The 16146-nt window shown below is 43.6% G+C and overlaps 1 protein-coding gene and 3 non-coding genes across 4 annotated transcripts in view; all 4 read right to left on the reverse strand.

The window, feature by feature from the left end:
* Positions 1-16146, reverse strand: part of UBC (ubiquitin C) — a 246704-nt gene that overhangs the window by 150103 nt on the left and 80455 nt on the right.
* Positions 4245-4316, reverse strand: TRNAD-GUC (transfer RNA aspartic acid (anticodon GUC)). The gene has a single exon. It is a non-coding gene; the product is annotated as a tRNA-Asp (tRNA).
* Positions 7857-7928, reverse strand: TRNAD-GUC (transfer RNA aspartic acid (anticodon GUC)). The gene has a single exon. It is a non-coding gene; the product is annotated as a tRNA-Asp (tRNA).
* Positions 11462-11533, reverse strand: TRNAD-GUC (transfer RNA aspartic acid (anticodon GUC)). Its single transcript has one exon. It is a non-coding gene; the product is annotated as a tRNA-Asp (tRNA).

The raw sequence follows: 16146 nt of genomic DNA on the forward strand, positions 1-16146 counted from the left end.
GGAAATCCAACCTTTTTTACCCCAAGTTACATCTCAGCTAAAAAAGACACCGTCTTTTCAGCCTCAATCTTTCCTTTCCCATGAGGGCATGCAGGCAAAAGGCCAGTCATATCTGCCCAGACATAGAGGTAAGGGAAGTAGACTGCAGCAGGCAGCCCTTTCCCAGGAAAAGAAGCCCTCCACCGCGTCTGCCAAGTCCTCAGCATGACGCTGGGGCCGTGCAAGCGGACTCAAGGTGGGGGGGTAGTCTCAAGAGTCTCAGGGCGCAGTGGGATCACTCGCAAGTTGACCCCTAGATCGTACGAGTATTATCCCAGGGGTAAAGATTGGAGAGTCGAGACATCTTCTCCTCGCAGGTTCCTGAAGTCTGCTTTACCAACGGCTCCCTCCGACAGGGAGGCAGCATTGGAAACAATTCACAAGCTGTATATCCAGCAGGTGATAATCAAAGTACCCCTCCTACGACAAGGAAAAGGGTATTATTTTTCCACACTATATTGTGGTACTGAAGCCAGACGGCTTGGTGACACATAGTCTAAATCTAAAATGTTTTGAACACTTACATAAAAGGTTCAAATCGAGATAAAGTCACTCAGAGCAGTGATAGCGAACCGGAAAAAAGGGGACTATATGGTGTCCCTGGACATCAAGGATTACCTCCATGTCCAAATTTTGTCCTTCTCATCAAGGGTACCTCTGGTTCGTGGTACAGAACTGTCAATATCAGTTTCAGACGATGCCGTTTGAATTATCCACGGCACCCCGGGCCTTTTTACCAAGGTAATGGCCGAAAAGATGTTTCTTCAAAGAAAAAAGGCATCTAAATTATCCCTTACTTGCACGACCTAAAAAGGGCAAGTTCCAGAGAACAGTTGGAGGTCGGAAGAGCACTATCTAAAGTAGTTCTTCGACGGCACGACTGGATTCTAAATATTCCAAGAATCGCAGCTGTTTTCCGACGATACGTCTGCTGTTCCTAGGGATGATTCTGGACACGGTTCAGAAAAAGGTTTTTCTTCCCGAGGAAAAAGCCAAGGAGTTATCCGACCTGTCAGGAACCTCCTAAAACCAGGAAAGGTGTCTGTACACAAGAGTCCTGGGAAAAATGGTGGCTTTTTACGAAGCAATTCCATTCGGCAGATTCCATGCAAGAATTTTCCAAAGGGATCTGTTGGACAAATGGTCAGGGTCGCATCCTCAGATGCACCTGCGAATAACCCTGTCGCCAAGGACAAGGGTATATCTTCTGTGGTGGTTGCAAAAGGCTCATCTATTGGAGGGCCGCAGATTCGGCATACAGGATTTGATCCTGGTGACCACGGACGCCAGCCTGAGAGGTTGGGGAGCAGTCACACAAGGAAGAAACTTCCAGGGGGTATGGACGAACCTGGAAAAGTCTCTTCACATAAACATTCTGGTACTAAGAGCAATCTAAAATGCTCTAAGCCAGGCGGAACCACTCCTGCAAGGAAAACCGGTGTTGATTCAGTCGGACAACATCACGGCGGTCGCCCATGTAAACAGACAGGGCGGCACAAGAAGCAGGAGTGCAATGGCAGAAGCTGCCAACATTCTTCGCTGGGCGGAGAATCACGTAATAGCACTGTCAGCAGTGTTCTTCCCGGGCGTGGACAACTGGGAAGCAGACTTCCTCAGCAGACACGATATTCACCCGGGAGAGGGGGGTCTTCATCCAGAAGTCTTCCACATGCTAATAAACTGTTGGGAAAGACCAATGGTAGACATGATGGCGTCTCGCCTCAAGGACAAGTATTGCGCCAGGTCAAGAGATCCACAGGCAATAGCTGTGGACGCACTGGTAACACCTTGGGTGTACAAATCAGTATATGTGTTTCCTCCTCTGCCTCTCATACCAAAGGTATTGAAGATTATACGGTGAGGAGGAGTAAGAACAATACTAGTGGCTCCGGATTAGCCAAGAAGGACTTGGTACCCGGAACTTCAAGAGTTGGTCACGGACGACCCGTGCCCTCTACTTCTGAGAAGGGACCTGCTACAACAGGGTCCCTGTCTCTTTCAAGACTTACCGCGGCTGCGTTTGACGGCATGGCGGTTGAACGCCAGATCCTAAAAGGGAAAGGCATTCCAGAAGAAGTCATTCCTACCTTGATTAAGGCAAGGAAGGAAGTCACCGCGAAACATTATCACCGCATTTGGCGAAAATATGTCGCGTGGTGCGAGGATCGGAGTGTTCCGACGGAGGAATTTCAACTGGGTCGTTTCCTACATTTCCTACAATCAGGATTGTCTATGGGTCTCAAATTGAGATCTATTAAGGTTCAAATTTCGGCCCTGTCAATATTCTTCCAAAAAGAATTGGCCTCAGTTCCTGAGGTACAGACTTTTGTTAAAGGAGTACTGCATATACAGCCTCCTGTGGTGCCTCCGGTGGCACCGTGGGATCTAAATGTCGTTTTAGATTTCCTCAAATCCCATTGGTTTGAACCATTGAAAAAGGTGGATTTTAAATATCTCACATGGAAAGTGACTATGTTACTGGCCCTGGCTTCCGCCAGGAGAGTATCTGAATTGGCGGCTTTATCTTATAAAAGCCCTTATCTAATCTTCCATTCGGATAGGGCAGAACTGAGGACTCGTCCGCATTTTCTCCCTAAGGTGGTATCAGCGTTTCACCTGAACCAACCTATTGTGGTGCCTGCGGCCACTGGCGACTTGGAGGACTCCAAGTTGTTGGACGTTGTCAGAGCCTTAAAAATATACATTTCAAGCACGGCTGAAGTCAGAAAATCTGACTCGCTGTTGATACTATATGCACCCAACAAGTTGGGTGCCCCTGCTTCTAAGCAGACGATTGCTCGTTGGATTTGTAACACAATTCAACTTGCTCATTCTGTGGCAGGCCTGCCACAGCCTAAATCTGTTAAGGCCCATTCCACAAGGAAGGTGGGCTCATCTTGGGCGGCTGCCCGAGGGGTCTCGGCATTACAATTCTGCCGAGCAGCTACGTGGTCGGGGGAAAACACGTTTGTAAAATTCTACAAATTTGATACCCTGGCTAAGGAGGACTTGGAATTCTCTCATTCGGTGCTGCAGAGTCATCCGCACTCTCCCGCCCGTTTGGGAGCTTTGGTATAATCCCCATGGTCCTTTCAGGAACCCCAGCATCCACTTAGGACGATAGAGAAAATAAGAATTTACTTACCGATAATTCTATTTCTCGGAGTCCGTAGTGGATGCTGGGCGCCCATCCCAAGTGCGGATTATCTGCAATACTGTACATAGTTATTGTTAACAAATTCGGGTTATATTGTTAAGGAGCCATCTTTAAGAGGCTCTTTCTGTTATCATACTGTTAACTGGGTTTAGATCACAAGTTGTACGGTGTGATTGGTGTGGCTGGTATGAGTCTTACCCGGGATTCAAATTGCCTCCCTTATTGTGTACGCTCGTCCGGGCACAGTACCTAACTGGAGTCTGGAGGAGGGTCATAGGGGGAGGAGCCAGTGCACACCACCTGATCTGGTAAAAGCTTTACTTTTTTGTGCCCTGTCTCCTGCGGAGCCGCTATTCCCCATGGTCCTTTCAGGAACCCCAGCATCCACTACGGACTCCGAGAAATAGAATTATCGGTAAGTAAATTCTTATTTTTTCAAGGCTAGGAATGTCAAAACAACTCTGGACATTGTTTTGTGATGCCCTAGACATTGTATGCACTTTTCCTTCCAAAGGTGTCATACAGCAATGGGCCAACCTCCCTGCCTCTATTCTATTTAGACATGTAAAAAAATTAAGTATGTGTAACTCTACACAAAATGCCAAATCCTTCTGATTTATTCCATAGCCATATATAGACAAGAAAGAGTTACACAAGTACATTATTCCAGTTGGTACATTTTGTTTGTATGTATATATATGCTGTTCCAGTTCCACGGATTTGTGTGTTTTGATTTGCACAATTCCATTTCTGGTAATTTTTTATTCTTTTATCCATGTCATACCATTTTTATCATATATTTTTTCTGAAGTATCTAAATTGGAATATTGGAGAAATAAAAGAAATAGCTATAGAAGTATATTATTACAGTTGGTACATTTTGTTTTCTATACATGCTATTCTATTTGAATGGATTTGTGTGTTGTTTTTAAAGTACACAACTTTATTTAGGATAGTTTTCTGTTGATTTTTATGCATGTTATAACATGTTGATCATTTAGTTTTTCATTGTGTTAAATTGGAATATTGGAGAAATAAAAATTGCAGCCTCCCCGTCGGGGAATTGAACCCCGGTCTCCCGCGTGACAGGCGGGGATACTCACCACTATACTAACGAGGATCAGCTGTGTGAAAAGGCTGCCAGTCCAGCACAAAAGAGTGATTTTCTTATGTGTATAGTAAGAATCGTAATGATTTACATGGATAATAAAAATTATTGAAATCATTGATAGATCATTTTGTTGGTCTAAATTTCACAAGATGCCAAATCCATGTTGATTCTTGTGCATCATGTGCTAGGTCACAATCTTACAGAATTTGCCCAAACTATCATTTTCTTATCCATGCCTGATAATACATGGACTGAGATTTTCCAGGATTTTACAGTTAATTTGCCAGAGTTTATAGGTATTTCTATGATTTAGGTTATGGTGTGACCATTTCAGTAAAATGGCTCATTTTGTTCCTTTTTCTCAGTAACCATCAATTTGAGAATTAGCTCATTTATTTACCAGTCATGCTATAAGATTATATGGATTAACAGGGAATATTGACTTTGTTAGATGGACACAGGTATCTCCAAATTCTAGAAAGTGTATTGCAATCAGTTTGATACCAGATGCTACAGTTTTCTTCAGTTTCCATCCAACAGGCAGACAATGTCAACCAAATTTTGGAACATTATATAAAGTAGTATACATCAGAGAATCAATTGGGTTTAGGAGAATATTTGCCTCATGCTGAGTTTACCTATAATTACATGTGCCAATTATGCATTGGGTCTTTATCTTTTATTTCTATTTACAGAAGACATTAATAATTGCTGTTATTTTTCTATAATTATGAAGCTTCATTGTCTATTTAGGTAATCAAGAGCTTTTAGAAAGCCAACATAAATATAGCAAAACCCATAACCCCTCTGAAAAAGTAGATAATAAAAATTTGCTTAAAAATTTGTTGAATGTCTTTAATCTATTATATTAGAGACAAAGGCTAGCTCTAAAGCCTTTATAGCTGATATAGTCTTGAGGAATATTCAGGAGCGACTAAAGAGGTGGGCTGACAGGGCCATTGCCCAGACTGCTGTAACCTGGAAGGGTGCAGATGCAATCAAATCGGCATCTCAGCCTTATGCATGGTTCCACCTCCCAGGCCCAGCAATAAGGGGGTCTGGTGCCTGCTTTGCTGTAGAAATCACCAGGCCACAGGCACTAAGAGGAGAAGGAATCATAAAAACATATAAAGTTAGGAACATAGAATATGATGGCATATCTTCTTGTCACCTGGTGAGAAAACATGCATGACATTTTAATGTCACTCACAGCATTGGAGGGCAGCAGACTGAGCAGAACAGAAAAGCCACACAGAGAAGAGGCATGGCACTGCAGGCAGAAGCCCAAGAAGGTAGGTTTGTGGCAAGCTGGGGCTGGAGTGACACAATGCGTGCTACAGTGACAAGATGGTGGGGAACCAGAGTGACACAGGAGAGCTGGATTGGCACATGGGGGCTGGAGTGGGACAGCGGAGGGGCTGGAGCTGGAGTGAGATGTTGGAGACTAGATTGACATGAAGGATCTGGAGTTACAGGTGGAAGAGAACTGGAGTGGTATAGGGAAGCTGGAGTGATGGGGAACTGAAGACAGATAGACATAGGGAAGGGGAAGAGGCCTGCTGTAGAAATGTAGAGGCATTAGGGGTGGACTGAGTCTGCTGCAGAACCACAATGGGCATAAGGCTGCTGTTGAGCCAAAGATGGCATGATGAGTTTGCTGTTTTTACACAAGGGAGTGATGAGGCTGCTGGAGACAGACAGGGGGATGAAGCAGTTGGAGAAATGCAGGGGAATGAGATTACTGGATAGACACATGGGTGGATAAGGCTACAGATGTTGTGGCTGGAAAGACACAGGGGGAAGAAGGTGGCCTAGGAGGCAGGATTTTAGAAAAATCCTGGGAGCAGGATGCTGGATTGATAGGTTGCATGTGGCCAGAAAGACACAGGGGGCAGGAGGTGACAAGGAGCACAAGGCTGGCATAACACAGGATAGGGTGTGACTGGAGGGGACACAGGAAGCATGGGGCTTGAGGGGACACAGTGAGTAGGAGACTGGATGGGACACAGTGGAAAGGTGGCTGGATTGACAAGAGGCATGTGGCTGGAAACACATGGGTGCAGGATGTGACTCAGGGGACATAAGGCTTGAATGACACAGGAAGCATGTGCAGAGGGAACACAGGGAGCACAAGACTGAAATGGACATGGGGAAAGGAGGATTGAGGGGTCACAGAGAAAATGAGGCATGAGTGACATGGGGCATGTTGCTGGAAAGAAAGGGGCCAGGAGGTTACCTGGGGCACAAGTCTGGAATGACAGAGGTGGGCACTTGGCTGTAAAATCACAGGGTGCAGGAGGTGACATAGGGGTCACAAGGCAGAAGTATTACAGGATGCATGTGACGTGGACACAGGGAGCATGAGGCTGGCAGATATATGGGGTAGGAGGTGACACACAGGGGGTACAACACTGGTTAAACCTCTGTTGTATGACGATGAAATTGGTTATATTTCTGCACAATTACATCTTTTAGGCCATAGAATTTCCTATATTAACATTGAATACCAACTGAAGACACCATCTGCCCAGGGAGGATCAATTTCTTCAGATGTACCCCATTTAAGAGAACCCGCCATATAGGTCATGTCTATATTTATTTAGTATACAAAGAAAACTGTATAGTTTTATTTTTTAAGCAAAGCTGCAAAAGGACTTGTTGTCCCATGCTCTAATTGGTCTAGATCCTGCCCTAGGAACATTTTTGGGTGCTTGCCAATGGTATGTAAATGAAAAGCTTGTTAAAAAATAAAAATCAATTCTACTAAACATTGTAAAATTAAATGTGGGTGTTAAGGACCCACATCAGAGTGTATGCATAGCGTTCAGCCTATCTTGTTTTTCTCATTGAGGTAGGCTAAAACTTTACAAGAAGATTGCTTCAGAAGTCACATGACCAATACTGTCATTGAGAATGGGGCACATCAATGTGTTTTTTCAAGGCTAGGAATGTCAAAACAACTCTGGACATTGTTTTGTGATGCCCTAGACATTGTATGCACTTTTCCTTCCAAAGGTGTCATACAGCAATGGGCCAACCTCCCTGCCTCTATTCTATTTAGACATGTAAAAAAATTAAGTATGTGTAACTCTACACAAAATGCCAAATCCTTCTGATTTATTCCATAGCCATATATAGACAAGAAAGAGTTACACAAGTACATTATTCCAGTTGGTACATTTTGTTTGTATGTATATATATGCTGTTCCAGTTCCACGGATTTGTGTGTTTTGATTTGCACAATTCCATTTCTGGTAATTTTTTATTCTTTTATCCATGTCATACCATTTTTATCATATATTTTTTCCGAAGTATCTAAATTGGAATATTGGAGAAATAAAAGAAATAGCTATAGAAGTATATTATTACAGTTGGTACATTTTGTTTTCTATACATGCTATTCTATTTGAATGGATTTGTGTGTTGTTTTTAAAGTACACAACTTTATTTAGGATAGTTTTCTGTTGATTTTTATGCATGTTATAACATGTTGATCATTTAGTTTTTCATTGTGTTAAATTGGAATATTGGAGAAATAAAAATTGCAGCCTCCCCGTCGGGGAATTGAACCCCGGTCTCCCGCGTGACAGGCGGGGATACTCACCACTATACTAACGAGGATCAGCTGTGTGAAAAGGCTGCCAGTCCAGCACAAAAGAGTGATTTTCTTATGTGTATAGTAAGAATCGTAATGATTTACATGGATAATAAAAATTATTGAAATCATTGATAGATCATTTTGTTGGTCTAAATTTCACAAGATGCCAAATCCATGATGATTCTTGTGCATCATGTGCTAGGTCACAATCTTACAGAATTTGCCCAAACTATCATTTTCTTATCCATGCCTGATAATACATGGACTGAGATTTTCCAGGATTTTACAGTTAATTTGCCAGAGTTTATAGGTATTTCTATGATTTAGGTTATGGTGTGACCATTTCAGTAAAATGGCTCATTTTGTTCCTTTTTCTCAGTAACCATCAATTTGAGAATTAGCTCATTTATTTACCAGTCATGCTATAAGATTATATGGATTAACAGGGAATATTGACTTTGTTAGATGGACACAGGTATCTCCAAATTCTAGAAAGTGTATTGCAATCAGTTTGATACCAGATGCTACAGTTTTCTTCAGTTTCCATCCAACAGGTAGACAATGTCAACCAAATTTTGGAACATTATATAAAGTAGTATACATCAGAGAATCAATTGGGTTTAGGAGAATATTTGCCTCATGCTGAGTTTACCTATAATTACATGTGCCAATTATGCATTGGGTCTTTATCTTTTATTTCTATTTACAGAAGACATTAATAATTGCTGTTATTTTTCTATAATTATGAAGCTTCATTGTCTATTTAGGTAATCAAGAGCTTTTAGAAAGCCAACATAAATATAGCAAAACCCATAACCCCTCTGAAAAAGTAGATAATAAAAATTTGCTTAAAAATTTGTTGAATGTCTTTAATCTATTATATTAGAGACAAAGGCTAGCTCTAAAGCCTTTATAGCTGATATAGTCCTGAGGAATATTCAGGAGCGACTAAAGAGGTGGGCTGACAGGGCCATTGCCCAGACTGCTGTAACCTGGAAGGGTGCAGATGCAATCAAATCGGCATCTCAGCCTTATGCATGGTTCCACCTCCCAGGCCCAGCAATAAGGGGGTCTGGTGCCTGCTTTGCTGTAGAAATCACCAGGCCACAGGCACTAAGAGGAGAAGGAATCATAAAAACATATAAAGTTAGGAACATAGAATATGATGGCATATCTTCTTGTCACCTGGTGAGAAAACATGCATGACATTTTAATGTCACTCACAGCATTGGAGGGCAGCAGACTGAGCAGAACAGAAAAGCCACACAGAGAAGAGGCATGGCACTGCAGGCAGAAGCCCAAGAAGGTAGGTTTGTGGCAAGCTGGGGCTGGAGTGACACAATGCGTGCTGCAGTGACAAGATGGTGGGGAACCAGAGAGACACAGGAGAGCTGGATTGGCACATGGGGGCTGGAGTGGGACAGCGGAGGGGCTGGAGCTGGAGTGAGATGTTAGAGACTAGATTGACATGAAGGATCTGGAGTTACAGGTGGAAGAGAACTGGAGTGGTATAGGGAAGCTGGAGTGATGGGGAACTGAAGACAGATAGACATAGGGAAGGGGAAGAGGCCTGCTGTAGAAATGTAGAGGCATTAGGGGTGGACTGAGTCTGCCGCAGAGCCACAATGGGGATAAGGCTGCTGTTGAGCCAAAGATGGCATGATGAGTTTGCTGTTTTTACACAAGGGAGTGATGAGGCTGCTGGAGACAGACAGGGGGATGAAGCAGTTGGAGAAATGCAGGGGAATGAGATTACTGGATAGACACATGGGTGGATAAGGCTACAGATGTTGTGGCTGGAAAGACACAGGGGGAAGAAGGTGGCCTAGGAGGCAGGATTTTAGAAAAATCCTGGGAGCAGGATGCTGGATTGACAGGTTGCATGTGGCCAGAAAGACACAGGGGGCAGGAGGTGACAAGGAGCACAAGGCTGGCATAACACAGGATAGGGTGTGACTGGAGGGGACACAGGAAGCATGGGGCTTGAGGGGACACAGTGAGTAGGAGACTGGATGGGACACAGTGGAAAGGTGGCTGGATTGACAAGAGGCATGTGGCTGGAAACACATGGGGGCAGGATGTGACTCAGGGGACATAAGGCTTGAATGACACAGGAAGCATGTGCAGAGGGAGCACAAGACTGAAATGGACATGGGGAAAGGAGGATTGAGGGGTCACAGAGAAAATGAGGCATGAGTGACATGGGGCATGTTGCTGGAAAGAAAGAGGGGCCAGGAGGTTACCTGGGGCACAAGTCTGGAATGACAGAGGTGGGCACTTGGCTGTAAAATCACAGGGTGCAGGAGGTGACGTAGGGGTCACAAGGCAGAAGTATTACAGGATACATGTGACGTGGACACAGGGAGCATGAGGCTGGCAGATATATGGGTTAGGAGGTGACACACAGGGGGTACAACACTGGTTAAACCTCTGTTGTATGACGATGAAATTGGTTATATTTCTGCACAATCACATCTTTTAGGCCATAGAATTTCCTATATTAACATTGAATACCAACTGAAGACACCATCTGCCCAGGGAGGATCAATTTCTTCAGATGTACCCCATTTAAGAGAACCCGCCATATAGGTCATGTCTATATTTATTTAGTATACAAAGAAAACTGTATAGTTTTATTTTTTAAGCAAAGCTGCAAAAGGACTTGTTGCCCCATGCTCTAATTGGTCTAGATCCTGCCCTAGGAACATTTTTGGGTGCTTGCCAATGGTATGTAAATGAAAAGCTTGTTAAAAAATAAAAATCAATTCTACTAAACATTGTAAAATTAAATGTGGGTGTTAAGGACCCACATCAGAGTGTATGCATAGCGTTCAGCCTATCTTGTTTTTCTCATTGAGGTAGGCTAAAACTTTACAAGAAGATTGCTTCAGAAGTCACATGACCAATACTGTCATTGAGAATGGGGCACATCAATGTGTTTTTTCAAGGCTAGGAATGTCAAAACAACTCTGGACATTGTTTTGTGATGCCCTAGACATTGTATGCACTTTTCCTTCCAAAGGTGTCATACAGCAATGGGCCAACCTCCCTGCCTCTATTCTATTTAGACATGTAAAAAAATTAAGTATGTGTAACTCTACACAAAATGCCAAATCCTTCTGATTTATTCCATAGCCATATATAGACAAGAAAGAGTTACACAAGTACATTATTCCAGTTGGTACATTTTGTTTGTATGTATATATATGCTGTTCCAGTTCCACGGATTTGTGTGTTTTGATTTGCACAATTCCATTTCTGGTAATTTTTTATTCTTTTATCCATGTCATACCATTTTTATCATATATTTTTTCCGAAGTATCTAAATTGGAATATTGGAGAAATAAAAGAAATAGCTATAGAAGTATATTATTACAGTTGGTACATTTTGTTTTCTATACATGCTATTCTATTTGAATGGATTTGTGTGTTGTTTTTAAAGTACACAACTTTATTTAGGATAGTTTTCTGTTGATTTTTATGCATGTTATAACATGTTGATCATTTAGTTTTTCATTGTGTTAAATTGGAATATTGGAGAAATAAAAATTGCAGCCTCCCCGTCGGGGAATTGAACCCCGGTCTCCCGCGTGACAGGCGGGGATACTCACCACTATACTAACGAGGATCAGCTGTGTGAAAAGGCTGCCAGTCCAGCACAAAAGAGTGATTTTCTTATGTGTATAGTAAGAATCGTAATGATTTACATGGATAATAAAAATTATTGAAATCATTGATAGATCATTTTGTTGGTCTAAATTTCACAAGATGCCAAATCCATGATGATTCTTGTGCATCATGTGCTAGGTCACAATCTTACAGAATTTGCCCAAACTATCATTTTCTTATCCATGCCTGATAATACATGGACTGAGATTTTCCAGGATTTTACAGTTAATTTGCCAGAGTTTATAGGTATTTCTATGATTTAGGTTATGGTGTGACCATTTCAGTAAAATGGCTCATTTTGTTCCTTTTTCTCAGTAACCATCAATTTGAGAATTAGCTCATTTATTTACCAGTCATGCTATAAGATTATATGGATTAACAGGGAATATTGACTTTGTTAGATGGACACAGGTATCTCCAAATTCTAGAAAGTGTATTGCAATCAGTTTGATACCAGATGCTACAGTTTTCTTCAGTTTCCATCCAACAGGCAGACAATGTCAACCAAATTTTGGAACATTATATAAAGTAGTATACATCAGAGAATCAATTGGGTTTAGGAGAATATTTGCCTCATGCTGAGTTTACCTATAATTACATGTGCCAATTATGCATTGGGTCTTTATCTTTTATTTCTATTTACAGAAGACATTAATAATTGCTGTTATTTTTCTATAATTATGAAGCTTCATTGTCTATTTAGGTAATCAAGAGCTTTTAGAAAGCCAACATAAATATAGCAAAACCCATAACCCCTCTGAAAAAGTAGATAATAAAAATTTGCTTAAAAATTTGTTGAATGTCTTTAATCTATTATATTAGAGACAAAGGCTAGCTCTAAAGCCTTTATAGCTGATATAGTCCTGAGGAATATTCAGGAGCGACTAAAGAGGTGGGCTGACAGGGCCATTGCCCAGACTGCTGTAACCTGGAAGGGTGCAGATGCAATCAAATCGGCATCTCAGCCTTATGCATGGTTCCACCTCCCAGGCCCAGCAATAAGGGGGTCTGGTGCCTGCTTTGCTGTAGAAATCACCAGGCCACAGGCACTAAGAGGAGAAGGAATCATAAAAACATATAAAGTTAGGAACATAGAATATGATGGCATATCTTCTTGTCACCTGGTGAGAAAACATGCATGACATTTTAATGTCACTCACAGCATTGGAGGGCAGCAGACTGAGCAGAACAGAAAAGCCACACAGAGAAGAGGCATGGCACTGCAGGCAGAAGCCCAAGAAGGTAGGTTTGTGGCAAGCTGGGGCTGGAGTGACACAATGCGTGCTGCAGTGACAAGATGGTGGGGAACCAGAGTGACACAGGAGAGCTGGATTGGCACATGGGGGCTGGAGTGGGACAGCGGAGGGGCTGGAGCTGGAGTGAGATGTTGGAGACTAGATTGACATGAAGGATCTGGAGTTACAGGTGGAAGAGAACTGGAGTGGTATAGGGAAGCTGGAGTGATGGGGAACTGAAGACAGATAGACATAGGGAAGGGGAAGAGGCCTGCTGTAGAAATGTAGAGGCATTAGGGGTGGACTGAGTCTGCTGCAGAGCCACAATGGGGATAAGGCTGCTGTTGAGCCAAAGATGGCATGATGAGTTTGCTGTTTTTACACAAGGGAGTGATGAGGCTGCTGAAGACAGACAGGGGGATGAAGCAGTTGGAGAAATGCAGGGGAATGAGATTACTGGATAGACACATGGGTGGATAAGGCTACAGATGTTGTGGCTGGAAAGACACAGGGGGAAGAAGGTGGCCTAGGAGGCAGGATTCTAGAAAAATCCTGGGAGCAGGATGCTGGATTGACAGGTTGCATGTGGCCAGAAAGACAGGGGGCAGGAGGTGACAAGGAGCACAAGGCTGGCATAACACAGGATAGGGTGTGACTGGAGGGGACACAGGAAGCATGGGGCTTGAGGGGACACAGTGAGTAGGAGACTGGATGGGACACAGTGGAAAGGTGGCTGGATTGACAAGAGGCATGTGGCTGGAAACACATGGGTGCAGGATGTGACTCAGGGGACATAAGGCTTGAATGACACAGGAAGCATGTGCAGAGGGAACACAGGGAGCACAAGACTGAAATGGACATGGGGAAAGGAGGATTGAGGGGTCACAGAGAAAATGAGGCATGAGTGACATGGGGCATGTTGCTGGAAAGAAAGGGGCCAGGAGGTTACCTGGGGCACAAGTCTGGAATGACAGAGGTGGGCACTAGGCTGTAAAATCACAGGGTGCAGGAGGTGACATAGGGGTCACAAGGCAGAAGTATTACAGGATGCATGTGACGTGGACACAGGGAGCATGAGGCTGGCAGATATATGGGGTAGGAGGTGACACACAGGGGGTACAACACTGGTTAAACCTCTGTTGTATGACGATGAAATTGGTTATATTTCTGCACAATTACATCTTTTAGGCCATAGAATTTCCTATATTAACATTGAATACCAACTGAAGACACCATCTGCCCAGGGAGGATCAATTTCTTCAGATGTACCCCATTTAAGAGAACCCGCCATATAGGTCATGTCTATATTTATTTAGTATACAAAGAAAATAAGAATTTACTTACCGATAATTCTATTTCTCGGAGTCCGTAGTGGATGCTGGGGTTCCTGAAAGGACCATGGGGAATAGCGGCTCCGCAGGAGACAGGGCACAAAAAAGTAAAGCTTTTACCAGATCAGGTGGTGTGCACTGGCTCCTCCCCCTATGACCCTCCTCCAGACTCCAGTTAGGTACTGTGCCCGGACGAGCGTACACAATAAGGGAGGCAATTTGAATCCCGGGTAAGACTCATACCAGCCACACCAATCACACCGTACAACTTGTGATCTAAACCCAGTTAACAGTATGATAACAGAAAGAGCCTCTTAAAGATGGCTCCTTAACAATATAACCCGAATTTGTTAACAATAACTATGTACAGTATTGCAGATAATCCGCACTTGGGATGGGCGCCCAGCATCCACTACGGACTCCGAGAAATAGAATTATCGGTAAGTAAATTCTTATTTTCTCTATCGTCCTAAGTGGATGCTGGGGTTCCTGAAAGGACCATGGGGATTATACCAAAGCTCCCAAACGGGCGGGAGAGTGCGGATGACTCTGCAGCACCGAATGAGAGAATTCCAAGTCCTCTTTTGCCAGGGTATCAAATTTGTAGAATTTTACAAACGTGTTTTCCCCCGACCACGTAGCTGCTCGACAGAATTGTAATGCCGAGACCCCTCGGGCAGCCGCCCAAGATGAGCCCACCTTCCTTGTGGAATGGGCCTTAACAGATTTAGGCTGTGGCAGGCCTGCCACAGAATGAGCAAGTTGAATTGTGTTACAAATCCAACGAGCAATCGTCTGCTTAGAAGCAAGGGCACCCAACTTGTTGGGTGCATATAGTATCAACAGCGAGTCAGATTTTCTGACTTCAGCCGTCCTTGAAATGTATATTTTTAAGGCTCTGACAACGTCCAACAACTTGGAGTCCTCCAAGTCGCCAGTGGCCGCAGGCACCACAATAGGTTGGTTCAGGTGAAACGCTGATACCACCTTAGGGAGAAAATGCGGACGAGTCCTCAGTTCTGCCCTATCCGAATGGAAGATTAGATAAGGGCTTTTATAAGATAAAGCCGCCAATTTAGATACTCTCCTGGCGGAAGCCAGGGCCAGTAACATAGTCACTTTCCATGTGAGATATTTAAAATCCACCTTTTTCAATGGTTCAAACCAATGGGATTTGAGGAAATCTAAAACTACATTTAGATCCCACGGTGCCACCGGAGGCACCACAGGAGGCTGTATATGCAGTACTCCTTTAACAAAAGTCTGTACCTCAGGAACTGAGGCCAATTCTTTTTGGAAGAATATTGACAGGGCCGAAATTTGAACCTTAATAGATCTCAATTTGAGACCCATAGACAATCCTGATTGTAGGAAATGTAGGAAACGACCCAGTTGAAATTCCTCCGTCGGAACACTCCGATCCTCGCACCACGCGACATATTTTCGCCAAATGCGGTGATAATGTTTCGCGGTGACTTCCTTCCTTGCCTTAATCAAGGTAGGAATGACTTCTTCTGGAATGCCTTTCCCTTTTAGGATCTGGCGTTCAACCGCCATGCCGTCAAACGCAGCCGCGGTAAGTCTTGAAAGAGACAGGGACCCTGTTGTAGCAGGTCCCTTCTCAGAAGTAGAGGGCACGGGTCGTCCGTGACCAACTCTTGAAGTTCCGGGTACCAAGTCCTTCTTGGCCAATCCGGAGCCACTAGTATTGTTCTTACTCCTCCTCACCGTATAATCTTCAATACCTTTGGTATGAGAGGCAGAGGAGGAAACACATATACTGATTTGTACACCCAAGGTGTTACCAGTGCGTCCACAGCTATTGCCTGTGGATCTCTTGACCTGGCGCAATACTTGTCCAGTTTCTTGTTGAGGCGAGACGCCATCATGTCTACCATTGGTCTTTCCCAACAGTTTATTAGCATGTGGAAGACTTCTGGATGAAGACCCCCCTCTCCCGGGTGAATATCGTGTCTGCTGAGGAAGTCTGCTTCCCAGTTGTCCAC

The sequence above is a fragment of the Pseudophryne corroboree genome, chromosome 1 (genome assembly GCF_028390025.1).
Source record: "Pseudophryne corroboree isolate aPseCor3 chromosome 1, aPseCor3.hap2, whole genome shotgun sequence".
In the NCBI taxonomy this organism is placed as follows: domain Eukaryota; kingdom Metazoa; phylum Chordata; class Amphibia; order Anura; family Myobatrachidae; genus Pseudophryne; species Pseudophryne corroboree.